Here is a 13,791-nt window from a genome sequence, read left to right on the forward strand (position 1 = left end):
CCTGTTCCCATGCAGGTCATGTATCCAGCAGAATTGTATCATGGATGGATTGTAATAAGTCTAATGGGTATGACTTTCCCACTCTAATAACTAGCTTTCCAGAGAACTGGGCTGTGTGACACATGCCCCCTTCGATTCCATAAAACTATGTAAAGTCCCCATTGTCCAGAAAATAAATTCGATTTTCAAACCTGGGCAGAACTCCATGTCTGTAACATGAATCTAGAATCTTAACCGGGACATGCTTCCATTTACGAGATCTGGAGCCAGATTCTCTTCTCCATTGTCCTAGTTTTATGCTGTTGTGACTCCATGGATTGTCCAGTCTATTTCCAGCATGAAAGTGGTGGGTGATGGAGTGGAGAATCAGTAAATTGCACATTGCTTCTGGTGTAGTTTGCTTCCCCTTTTCTGATGTACTCGTAAATGGAATCACACCTTATGTTATGTGTGTGACTGTCATGGTTCAGGGCCAGCTGCCCCCATGGCCCAGCTCTTATCTCCCCAAGTGCACCCCACTCCCGGCATCAGACCTCGTGCCTTCGCCTGCCCTGCAGGGAATCCCGTGACTCTCCTAGTCTTAGACTGGGCTGGGGGCTGCAGTACCCTGTGACTGCTTAGCAGGTGGTAGCACAGTGGGTAGCACAGGGCATGACCAAACAGCCTTCTTAAAACAAGTGATTGTTTCCCCTTAGCAGCAGGGAAACAGCGCAGCACGAGAGAGAGGATTTCAAACAGTGAAGGCCTTTACACTGGTCGGTCGGACCAGGCCCGGGCCTCAAGAGGGACCAGGTGCTACAGACCCATCCCACAGGGCCTGTCTCTGTATCAGTCTGTTTCTCCACAAACGGGTCCTGACAACTGCCTCCTCCGCAGTCACTTTTGATCTGTTTCAGTCCTTTCAACCCGGCTGTGCCAACCCGGCAAATCAGCTGTGTAACCTAGCTCACCAGCCCAGGCCCCTTGCAAGGGTTTACCTGGAGGTTTCTTATCTATTTGTGTTCCCTTCCTGCTACCTCTGCTAGTCAATATAGTCCTAAAGTTCACATTGCCCGTGACTCGGTCACATACAAGCTTTGTGAATGAACACAGATCTGTAGTAACAGTATTCCTATGTTATTGCATCTCAGCCCCACCTCCTGCACACTGACCTCTTGCTCTGCACGCTGCTCAGCACCTTGCTCCTCGTCGCATGGGAGCTTTCTGTGCAGGCGGTGTGCATACGTTACGTGCTCTGCCGTATGCACATGCTGTCTGTTGGGGATGGGCAAAGAGGCTTGTATTTGGATTTAGATTATGTTTGGCTCTGAAGTTTCTGACATTTGGATGATGATCATGAATACCCAGATTCAGAAAAATGTATGTTGGTCTGGGGAGGGAGGTGTTGGTAGAAGAACGGCAGCACTTTCCTAGCAGATTGAGAGAGCAGGAGAACCACATCGGGAATTCACCAGCTCCAAAGCCCACCATAATAGCTGGGCCCCAGGGTTCAGAGACCACAGACTCAGCCAGGGAAGCGTCCTCCAAGGAATGTTAGTGGGGCTGCTCTTGGCTGAGAGCTGGCGGCTCTGTGCAGGTGATGCTGTGGTGGGTGTTTGTTCTCTCACTCGCTTTGTGCTTCCTGTCTGAAGGGGCAGGCTGCTCAGCCACAGAATCTTCAACAGTTCTCAGCAGCTCCTGTGGCTCTCCCTGGAGCCTGCTGGGGGCTGAGCTTTTTTGAAAATCTGGCCCCAGTTGGGAGTGCGGAGACCTTGAAAACTTGGTCCTGGGATCTTTTGCAAAGCTGGCCCTTCGAATCCCGCTGTTGGTGGTTGCTCTCTGGCTTCTGTTCTGGTGCCTGCGGGCAGAGGTAGGGAGCTGGGCCCGCAGCTCGTGGGAGAGCCGGCCTGCTGTCTGCAAACACTTGAGAAATGTCTTTTCACGCTCATGGATATACTGCTATGATTGAAACACATGTTGAAAACAAAGGCCCCCCCAACTATTGTACATGCACTGCTTACGACCCCCCAACTATTGTACATGCACTGCTTACGACCTCCCCAACCTCTGTACATCTCCTCTGTCCATACACAAATCCTCCCAATCCAACCCCCCAACAATCACATCCCAGCTCCTTGTGCAGCTGAAGCATAGAACTCCGCGGAGCCAGAATTCACCATGCCAGGGTAAGGAAGGCAGTCAGGGTGGCCTGTCAGCACCTGCCTCTCCTCCTCTTCCTCTCTGCCACTCTCATTCCATTGTAAACAGGTACTGCAGCAGCACCTGCAACATGATCGTGCTCCTGTCCAATTTCTATTGTGGCAAGGGAAAGAACTGGCCCCCTTTTCTTAAGGATCCTGGATGTACTCTTCAGTTCATGCTGGCTACTCTGGATGTCTCAGTTGTGGAAGCCTTAGTGATAGGAATAATAAAATAAATAGTTGATCTAGCTGTCCAGAAAATGTAATAGCATCTTACTGAAAGAAAAGTTGGGATAGGTTCTGAAAAAGTCCTTTTAAAAATTATGAAGATATTAGCTTTTGCTGTATTTTTGGGGCCCTTGCTAGAGAAAACCTGTATTTCTACTTGTTTCAGAGTAGCAGCCGTGTTCGTCTATATCCGCAAAAAGAACAAGAGTACTTGTGGCACCTTAGAGACTAACAAATTTATTAGAGCATAAGCTTTCGTGGGCTACAGCCCACTTCATCGGATGCATAGAATGGAACATATAGTAAGAAGATATATAGCTACATACTGATAAGTTGGAAGTTGCCATACAAACTGTGAGAGGCTAATTAGTTGAGATGAGCTATTATCAGCAGGAGAAAAAAACTTTTGTAGTGATAATCAAGATGGCCCATTTAGACAGTTGACAAGAAGGTGTGAGGATACTTAACTTAGGGAAATAAATTCAATATGTGTAATGACCCAGACACTCCCAGTCTCTATTCAAACCGAAGTTAATGGTACCTAGTTTGCATATTAATTCAAGCTCAGCAGTTTCTCGTTGGAGTCTGTTTTTGAAGCTTTTCTGTTGCAAAATTGCCACCTTTAAGTCTGTTACTGAGTGGCCAGAGAGACTGAAGTGTTCTCCTACCAGTTTTTGAATGTTATGATTCCTGATGTGAGATTTGTGTCCATTTATTCTTTTGTGTAGAGACTGTCTGGTTTGGCCAATGTGCATGGCAGAGGGGCATTGCTGGCACATGATGGCATATATCACATTGGTAGATGTGCAGGTGAACGGGGCTCTGATGGCATGGCTTATGTGATTAGGTCCTATGATGGTGTCACTTGAATAAATATATGGACAGAGTTGGCATCGGGCTTTGTTGCAAGGATAGGTTCCCGGGTTAATGTTTTTGTTGTGTGGTGTGTGGTTGCTGCAGAGTATTTGCTTCAGGTTGGGGGGCTGTCTGTAAGAGAGGACTGGTCTGTCTCCCAAGATCTGTGAGAGTGAGGGATCATCCTTCAGGATAGGTTGTAAATCTGTGATGATGCGCTGGAGAGGTTTTAGTTGGGGGCTGAAGGTGATGGCTAGTGGCGTTCTGTTATTTTCTTTGTTGGGCCTGTCCTGTAGTGGGTGGCTTCTGGGTACTCTTCTGGCTCTGTCAATCTGTTTTTTCACTTCAGCAGGTGGGTATTGTAGTTTTAAGAATGCTTGATAGAGATCTTGTAGGTGTTTGTCTCTGTCTGAGGGGTTGGAGCAAATGTGGTTGTATCTTAGAGCTTGGCTGTAGACAATGGATTGTGTGGTGTTTCCTGGATGGAAGCTGGAGGCATGTAGGTAAGTATAGTGGTCAGTAGGTTTCTGGTATAGGGTGGTGTTTATGTGACCATCGCTTATTAGCACAGTAGTGTCCAGGAAATGGACCGCTTGTGTGGATTGGTCTAGGCTGAGGTTGATGGTGGGATGGAAATTGTTGAAATCATGGTGGAATTCCTCAAGGGCTTCTTTTCCATGGGTCCAGATGACGAAGATGTCATCAATGTAGCGCAAGTAGAGTAGGGGCGTTAGGGGATGAGAGCTAAGGAAGCGTTGTTCTAAGTCAGCCATAAAAATGTTGGCATACTGTGGAGCCATGCGGGTACCCATAGCAGTGCCGCTGATTTGAAGGTATACATTGTCCCCAAATGTGAAATAGTTGTGGGTGAGGACAAAGTCACAAAGGTCAGCCACCAGGTTTGCCGTGACATTATCGGGGATACTGTTCCTGACGGCTTGTAGTCCATCTTTGAGTGGAATATTGGTGTAGAGGGCTTCTACATCCATAGTGGCCAGGATGGTGTTTTCTGGAAGATCACCGATGGATTGTAGTTTCCTCAGGAAGTCAGTGGTGTCTTGAAGATAGCTGGGAGTGCTGGTAGCATAGGGCCTGAGGAGAGAGTCCACATAGCCAGACAATCCTGCTGTCAGGGTGCTAATGCCTGAGATGATGGGACATCCAGGATTTCCAGGTTTATGGATCTTGGGTAGCAGATAGAATACCCCAGGTCGGGGTTCTAGGCATGTGTCTGCACAGATCTGTTCCTGTGCTTTTTCAGGGAGTTTCTTGAGCAGATGGTGTAGTTTCTTTTGGTAATCCTCAGTGGGATCAGAGGATAATGGCCTGTAGAATGTGGTGTTGGAGAGCTGCCAAGCAGCCTCTTGTTCATATTCTGACCTATTCATGATGACGACAGCACCTGCTTTGCAGCCTTTTTGATTATGATGTCAGAGTTGTTCCTGAAGCTGTTGATGGTGTTGTGTTCAGCACGGCTGAGGTTATGGGGCAAGTGATGCTGCTTTTCCACAATTTCAGCCCGGGTACGTCGATGGAAGCACTCTATGTAGAAGTCCAGTCTTTTGTTTCGACCTTCAGGAGGAGTCCACGCAAAATCCTTCTTTTTGTAGTGTTGGTAGGAAGGATTCTACCTTAGTTAGTATGTTGGTCAGAGGTGTGTTGGAAATACTCTACTGGCCTTACCAAGCACAGTGTATCAGCCTTCCAAAAGGAGATCCAAATATAGTAAAATATAAATTACAGGAGGAAGTCAGTGAAGAGTCCTTTAGGTTGCTGCTGAAAGCACATGTCTTGAGCTGATGCAAGCTTTTCTGTGGTTTGTATTCTCTGCTCTCTTGCCAGCAGCTCATCCAGTTTTGCATGTGGATTGCAAGAAGCTTTAATTTGCTTAGAAGACACAGTGATCCCATTTTTCTTAAAGTGAACATGCACTGAAAGGCATCCGGTGTGATCACTAGTCAAGGGATATGTATTGTTGCTTTCAGGATATGGTTTTGTTGAGCAGTTGGAGGGGGTCAGAGAAGAGTCACAAGAATGATTAAAAGATTAGAAAACCTGCCTTATAGTGATAGACTCAAGGAGTTCCATCTATTTAGTTTAACCAAGAGAAGGTTAAGGGGTGACTTGATCACAGTCTGTAAGTACCTGTATGGGGAACAAATATTTAACAATGAACTCTTCAGTCTAGCAGAGAAAGGGATAATAAGGTTGAATGGCTGGAAGTTGAAGCTGGACAATTTCAGATTAGAAATAAGGAGCACATTTTTAACAGTGAGGGTAATTAAGCACTGGACCAATTTACCAGGGACCATGGTGGATTCTCCATCACTGGCAATTTTAAAATCAACTGGATTAAAAATAAAAATAAAAAAGACCTAGTTCAAACAGGAATTACTTGGGGCCGTTTTCTGGCCTGTGTTATAGAGGAGGTCAGAGTGGATGATCACAGGTGTCCCTCCTGGCCTTGGAATCCATGGATTGCCTCGGTTTTCTTAAAGTACAGAATCATTTCCAGCTTGCTTAGTGCCCAGCCCAAAAGGATTTGCATGCCCCTGGCTGCTTATAAACTGACGGCAAACAAACTGATGAAGAAATGTCATATCCTTATGCAGTACTGCCAACTCCAAGTGTTCAAAAATCATGAATCAGGCCACAAAAAGCATGAGATATTTTTAAAATAAATATTGAGTTCTTTTTGTTTGCTGTCGGGTTTCTGAGGCTAGGGTACATTCCGGTTCCATGTTCAAGCTTTTCTCTGCAACCACAAGGGCTGGAAACATAGAGCTTGTCTGCACTTGGAAATTTACTGAAGTAGCTATCACAAGTGATCTTTTGACACAAAAGGTATACCACCCAACATAAGGTAATTCTATTTTGGACCTCCTTGTGATGGCTAAAGATGAATTAATCACTAGACTGGAAATTGGTGGTTGCTTAAGGACCAGTCAATGTGATCTGATTATATTCAACATGGGGAAACAGAGGATAGTCCCAATCATTGATATATGCACTTGGGGCATCAAAGGGGCTACTTTCCCAAAGCTGAGGAAAATTGTGAGCGAAATTGACTGGGAGGAAACATTTAGACAGAAAAATTTGAATGAAAATTGGGAGTTCTTTAGGAAGAGTTTATTAGATGGAAAAAAAGCCATGATTCCATTATAAAAGAGGACAACTTTAACTAAAACCCATCTTGGTTTAGTGAAAGCAGTAACTAGAAATAAAATGGCAAAGTATAACAAATGGAAAACAAGGGCAGATAGATAGTAATTGATATAAATTGGAAGTTATGAAGTGTAGAAAATTGATAAGGGAAGCTAAAGACATAACGGAAATATCCATGACTAGAAGTGCTAAGGACAGTCAGAAGGAGATTTTAAAGTATATTAGGAACAAAATAAATAATAGCAATGATATAGGCCCATTACTAGATAGAGATGGTAAAATTGTTAATAATAATCCAGAAAAATCAAGAGTATTCAATAAATATTTCTGTTCTGTGTCTAGAAAAAAACATGTTGATGTGCTTGTATTGCATGAGGATGGCAAAGTACTTTCCAGTCCCTTATTAAGTAAGGTGGATGTTATACATCTGCTCAGGATAAACATTTTAAAATCAGTAGGCCTGGATAACTTGCACCCAAGAGTCCTAAAAGAGCTGACAGCTCATTGATGTTAATTTTTAATAAATCTCAAAATACCAATGAAATTCCAGAGACTCAAACAGTGCTACTGTTGTGCAAGTATTCAAAAAGGACAAGTGGGATAACTTGGGTAACTATAGGACAGTTAGCTGCACATAAGTCCTGGGCAAAATAATGGAAAAGCTGATAGGAGATTCAATTACTAAAGAATAGGAATACAATAAATGATAGTCAATATGGTTTTATGGAAAACAGGTCTTGTCAAACAAACCTGATTTTATTCTTAGAGGAAATTACAAGTTCGGCTGATAAAGGTAACTGCGGAGATGTTATAGACTTAGTGTTTTGTAGGGCATTTGACTTAGTACCACATGATTAAAAAATTAGTACTATGTGATATCAGTGAAGCATACATTAAATGAACTCGTTAGCTGGGAGATCTCAAAAAGTAGTTGTCAATGGGGAATCATCATCAAATGCGGAGTGTTTAGTGAGGATCCATAGGGATCCGTTCTAGGCCCAACACTATTCAACATGTTCATCAGTGATCTGGAAATAAATATAAAATCACTGCTGATAACATTTGTAGATGACACAAAGGTTGGTAAATAATAATGAGGACGGGGCAGTTCTACAGGGGGATCTGGCTCACTTGATGAGGTGGGCCATTTCAAGCAAAATACATTTTTATACAGCCAGTGCAAAGTTATGCATCTAAGGACAAGGAACGCAGGCCACATCGACAGTATGGAGGACTGTATCCTGGCAAGCAGGGACCCTGAAAGGATCTAGGGGCTGTAGCGGGTGCACAACTTAAACTGAACTCCCAGTATGAAGCTGTGGTAAAAGGGCTGATGGGGTCCTTGGATGTAGAAACAGAGGAGTAGTAGGGAGGTTATTTCCCCTCTGTATATGGTTGTGGCTCCCAACATTTTACTAAAGCAACCCATCATTTTGGGGGGCCTACCATTACTCCTGCACACTCTGCCCCTTCTCAGCTCCCTGCTCCCCCATCTCCACTCTGCTGCTCAGTCCAAGCCCCCTGCTGAGCTCCTCCCCCCACAACTCCCTTGCAGTAGCTTTCCCAGCCCTGTCCCTTCCCACAGCCCCAGCTCCAGCCAGCTCCTCTCTCTCTGTGGCTGGGCCATGATCACTACCAGGCCTCTGACTGTCTCTTTGCTGGCTCCAGCTGCTTCCTATCCTCTGCTGCTGCGATCTGACTCCCCATGCTGCCGCCTGCTGCCCAGGGGAAGTGAGAGCGTGGGGCTGTGGGGCGAGAGCACATGCAACCCACCTAGACCCTTCCTGCAACCCACTGGCGTGTCATGACCCACCATCTGGTAAACACTGGTCTCTGGCATCGGGGAGACCGATAGTGGAATATTGCATCCAGTTCTGGTGTCCATGTTTTCAAAAGGATGTTCAAAAATTGCGGAGGGTGCAGAAAAGAGCCACAAAAATGATTCAAGGGCTGGAGAAAATAGTGTAGATTCAGGTGCCAGGCTCTGAAGCCCAGCAGGCAGGGAGGGTCTCCAAGCCCAGGCTGGAACGTCTACACTGCTATATCGAGCCCTGTAGTGTGAACCCCACAAGCCCAGCTGACCTGGCTCTGAGGCTTTCTGCAATAGGGCAGGGGGAGGTTGCAGTATGGACGTTCCCAGAGAGCTCAATCTGTTTAATTTCTCAAGCAGAAGACGACAGTGTCTGACAACCTTCATGGGGCTCTTTAATCTAGCAGGAAATGGCATAGCAAGGACTAATGGCTGGAAGCTGAAGCCAGACAAAGTTTCAGTGAGAAGCAAGGCACCCAATGCTGACAATGGGGGTGGTTAACCACTGGCATGAACTACCAAGGGAAGTGGTGGATTCTTCATCTTCTGTCTTCACATCCAGCCTGGCTGCCTTTCTGAAAGGTGTGCTTTAGTCAGACACAGGTTTAATCACATTCAGGAAAACCTGGGTGAAATTCTCTGGCCTGTGCTATACAGGAGGTCAGACTAGATGCTCTAATGGACCCATCTGGCCTTATATTCTATGAATAACATTCTGCGTGGACACACTTATTCTGGAATGAGTACCAGTAGTTAACTTATTGCTTGTAAGGGACGTTGGGAAATACTGACTATACAAGGAGCTATACCAAAGGTATATACCAAAGATAACATTTTCAGTAGAAGGAATTATTTTTCCGTATTTTGGAAACTAGAGTGAGCAATGGAATTTTTGGTTCGGTAGCTGAGCCAATAAATTAGAAAAAAAACCACCCAGTGCATTTCAAACCAAAACTGATTTCTTTTTTTTTGTTTTTTCTTGCTAAAAAACTGAACTTTTTTTGCATGGGTCAAATGCAACGTTTTGAGTGTTGCTTCGAATCAACATTTTGGTTTGAAAATGTCTTTTCAAAATGAAATGTCAAAGTGGTTTGCTTAAAAAATGTCAAAACAAAACATGTTGGCCTTTCTGAAACAAAATCAGGGTTTTTTTCGCCTGAAACTATTTGCCGAATTTTCTCTAAATTATTCCAAACAGTTAAATCCAAAACAGTCTGCGAAGAGTTACAAAGGGATCTCACAAAACTGGGTGACTGGGCAACAAAATGGCAGATGAAATTCAATGTTGATAAATGCAAAATAATGCACAAATGTTGGAATGCATAATCCCAACTATACATATGAAATGATGGGGTCTAAATTAACTGTTACCACTCAAGAAAGAGATCTTGGAGTCATTGTGGATAGTTCTCTGAAAATAGCCACTCAATGTGCAGCAGCAGTCAAAAAAGCTATGTTGAGAACCATTAGGAAAGGGATAGATAATAAGACAGAAAATATCATGTTGTTTCTATATAAATCCATGGAACTCCCACATCTTGAATACTGCATGCATATGTGGTCACCCCATCTCAAAAAAGATGTATTGGACTTGGAAAAGGTTCAGAAAAGGACAACAAAAATGATTAAGGGTATAGAACAGCTTCCATATGAGGAGAGATTATGAGACTGGGACTTTTCAGCTTGGAAAAGAGAAGACTAAGGGAGGATATGATACAAGTCTATAAAATCATGACTGGTGTGGAGAAAGTAAATAAGGAAGTGTTATTTACTTCTCATAATGCAAGAACCAGGGGTCACCAAATGAAATTAGTAGGCAGCAGGTTTAAAACAAACAAAAGGAAGTATTTCTTCACAGAACATGCAGTCAACCTGTGGAACTCTTTGCCAGAGGATGTTGTGAAGGCCAAGACTATAAAAGGGTTTAAAAAAGAACTAGATAAGTTCAAGGAGGATAGGTCCAGCACTGGCCATTAGCGAGGATGGGGAGGGATGCAAAACCGTATTCTGAAGTGTCCCTAGCCTCTGTTTGCCAGAAGCTGGGAATGGGCGATGGGATAGATCACTTGATGATTACCTGTTCTGTTCATTCCCTCTGAAGCACCTGGCATTGGTGGTTTAGTTGGGGTTGGTCCTGCTTTGAGCAGGGGGTTGGACTAGATGACCTCCTGAGGTCTCTTTCAACCCTAATCTTCTATGATTCTATGATTGGCCACTGTCAGAATACAGGATACTGGGCTATATGGTATGACCCAGTATGGCTGTTATGTTCTTATGTTAAATTTGTGAATAGTTTCAGTGCACCGAAAAAAGTATTTTTTGGCAAATTCACTATTCACTGATAACATTTTCACCCAGCTCTGTGACAGTTTTAAGTCTGATTGTGATGGGGTGGATCAGCCCCGCACGGCTACCGAAAGGGTTCCAACTGGAAGTCAGGTATAAAAGCCTGCAGAGCTGCTCAGTCAGGGCTGGCTGCTGAGGAGGAAGGATGCTTGGCAGAGGCTCCAGCCCAGGAGCTGCTACAGCCCTTACCTACGAGAGCTGAAGACCCAGAAACTTGGGCCAGAGGCCTGAAGCTATCAGAAGCCCAGGGAGTGCCGGGTGCTGAGGAGCCTGGAGATCTCGAAGCTGAAGAGCCAGAAACCTGGACCAGAGGCTTGCAGCTATCAGAACCCCAGGGAGCATCTGGTGCTGGGGAACCTGGAGACCCTGATGCCATATGGACTACTGCTGCTGGAGAGCTGGTAGGAAGTGACCCAGGGAAGGTAAGGGAATGGCACCTTCCACCACAATGAGGTCAGCGTGTTTCAGTAGGATTCCCTGCTGATCCTGTGGTGGACCGCTGTGCCACTGGCAGGGCCCTGGGTCGGGGCCTGGTGGAGTTGGGTGGGTCCGGACCCCCCTACCAGGGGTCACCACCCCCTTGTAACGGCCCCAGTTACCTGAGCCTTGTTTTGTCTCCAAAGTGGGCAGATTGGACTCTGGCTGCTAGGCTGCGCTATCCCACTAAGGGAGGGGGAATTAGGCGGACTCTGGTCATTGGGCCGCACTGTCCTAGGGGCACATTGCATGGACTCCGGCCACTAGGCCGCGTTACCCCACTCGGGGAGAGGCAGTATACGGACCCTGGCCACTGGGCCACACTGTACTGACTGCCGGGGTGTGTGTGTGTGTGTGGAAACAGACATAGGCGTAGAGAGGCAGGTTACCACTCACCCCCCTGACTCAAGGGGTTGACGAGGTACAAAACCCACCACACTGACGATTTGTGATTATGCTAGTGCTGTCTTTTCAAAAGCTACGCAAGCTCAATTCAAAGCTCTCAAGTGATAAGTGTATCACTTTGCTCAGTAAGATGCTCCACTGGTTCTTTATGTTCATTGTTAACAAATTGCATTTTTTCAAGTTTGAATTTTTCTAACTTCCACATCTAGCCTGTGGATCTTGTTCTGCTGGTGAGAGCTAGATTACAAAGCCTGCTGGTCTCAGAGAGCTCCTCATCTTGTAAGTGTTTGTAGACCATGATCAAGTCGCCTCTGAACCTTCTCTTCAATAAGCTATTGAGATTGAGCTCCTTCAGTTTTTAACGGCCTTCAGGAAGGTGTGCTTCCCGGATGCTGGGACTGGAAGACCGGGGGTGGATCACTTGATAATTGCCCTATCCTGTTCATTCCCTCTGAAGCATCCGGCACTGGCCACTGTAGGAACACAGGATAGAGGACTAGACGGACCACTGATCTGACCCAGTACGGCCATTCTTATATTCTTATGACCTTGAATCATTCTTGTAGCTCTTCTGAGTCCTCTCCTGGTTTTCACCGTTGTTTCTGAAGTGCGCACCTTGGAAGTGAACTCTGATTTTTTAAGTCTGCCTGTAGCCTAGTACCTACAAGAGGCCAGATAAATATTTTTACTAGGCCTCCCTGACAACAGCCTATCTTACCAGCTCATGGGACAATCTGACCTCTGGGTAAAGGGTGTATTCATTTATCTGTTCATCAGTTCTCCCATCTGTGATGTACAGAACCTAGCACCCAGCTCCCTGCCTCTCTGCCCCATCATTCACAACCTCCTCAGCCAAAGTGGAGGGAATGACGCAGAATGGGAGAGGTGAGAGCGAACCTGGTGCACTTGAACAAGATGGTTTGAGGGGGATTTCCGAGGTTAATGCTCCTAATCTGATCGCTGCTAGCCTGGTTGTAAGGAGCTGGTGTTGTGGTCCTAGCATCAGACCCAGTGCCCAAGGGAGTCAAGAGAGAGGAAGCTTTGCAGTGACTCCACTGAGCTTAGGATCAAACCCCTATCTGACAGTGCCTTCTGCCCACATGAGCAAGAAGAAAGAGCCAGAAGGGATTGGACATTATCATGTGAAGCCAGGTATTTCCCCACCTAGATAGAACTCCACAGATGCTGTTCTTCAGAGCATCACATGGACTGGAAGGTAAATTGTCTTGCGAGTAAAGTGTGGGGGGTTGGATTTTGTTTTTTACTTTCAGTAAACCCTCCCTCAGCCGCAGACAATGCATTGAATAGAAATAATCCAATATTCACCCCGAGTGATTCTCACTTTCCCACCTCTTGTCATTAAGATCCTTTCTATCAGAGTGCTTCTCCCTATATTTTGCATTGTTAGGTAGATATTAATAGAGGGGCCATGTCTTCTGGCTATCATCCAGCCCTGCCCACATCTGCAGACTGAGCAGGCCTTTCAGCGATTCCAAAGCCGGAAGGGACCACTGTGATCATCTAGTCTGACCTCCTGCATAACACAGGGCAGGGAATGTTCCTAAAATAATTCCTAGAGGAGAGCTTTTAGAAAAATGTCTGTCTTCCTTTAAAAATGTCCAGTGATGAAGACTCTGCCAAAATCTTTGGTTCCAGGGTTTAATTACCATCACTATTAAAAATTTAAGCCTTTTTTCCAGTCTGAAATTGTCTGGCTTCAACTTTCAGCCATTGGAGTTTTTTACACATTTCTCTGCTAGATTCAAGGGCCCATCATAAATATCTGTTCCCCATGTAGGTGCTTATAGGCTGCAATCAAGTTACCCCTTAACCTTCTCTTTGTTAGACTCAAAGAGCTCAAGCTGTTTAGCTTATCACCATAAGGCATGTTTCTAATCCATTAATCATTCACAATTCAACATCCTTCTTGAATTGTGGGCACCAGACCTGGATTCAGGATGTCAGCAGTGCTCTCAGCAGTGCCAAATATAGATTCCCTTGTTTTTGCATCCCAGCATCACATTAGTTCTTTTGGCCACAGCATCACACTGGGGGCTCATGTTCAGCTGATTCTCCACCATGACCCCCAAATCTTTTTCAGAGTCACTGGTTCCCAGGATAGAGTCCCCCGTCCTGTAAGTATGGCCTGCATTCTTTGTTCCTATACAGATACATTTACATTGAGCCAAATTAAAACACACATTGTTTCCTTGCACCCAGTTTACCAAGCAGTCCAGATCGCTGCGTATCAGTGACCTCTCCTCCTCTTTATTTACCACTCCTTCCATTTTTGTGTCATCTGCAAACTTTATCAGTGATGATTTT

General features: G+C 45.2%; 1 protein-coding gene across 2 annotated transcripts in view; it reads left to right on the plus strand.

Moving 5' to 3' along the window:
• The window catches only part of TSPEAR (thrombospondin type laminin G domain and EAR repeats), an 88,196-nt gene that overhangs the window by 45,182 nt on the left and 29,223 nt on the right, over positions 1-13,791 (plus strand). The window lies entirely within an intron of this gene.

Source organism: Natator depressus, chromosome 9 (assembly GCF_965152275.1).
Source record: "Natator depressus isolate rNatDep1 chromosome 9, rNatDep2.hap1, whole genome shotgun sequence".
In the NCBI taxonomy this organism is placed as follows: Eukaryota; Metazoa; Chordata; order Testudines; family Cheloniidae; genus Natator; species Natator depressus.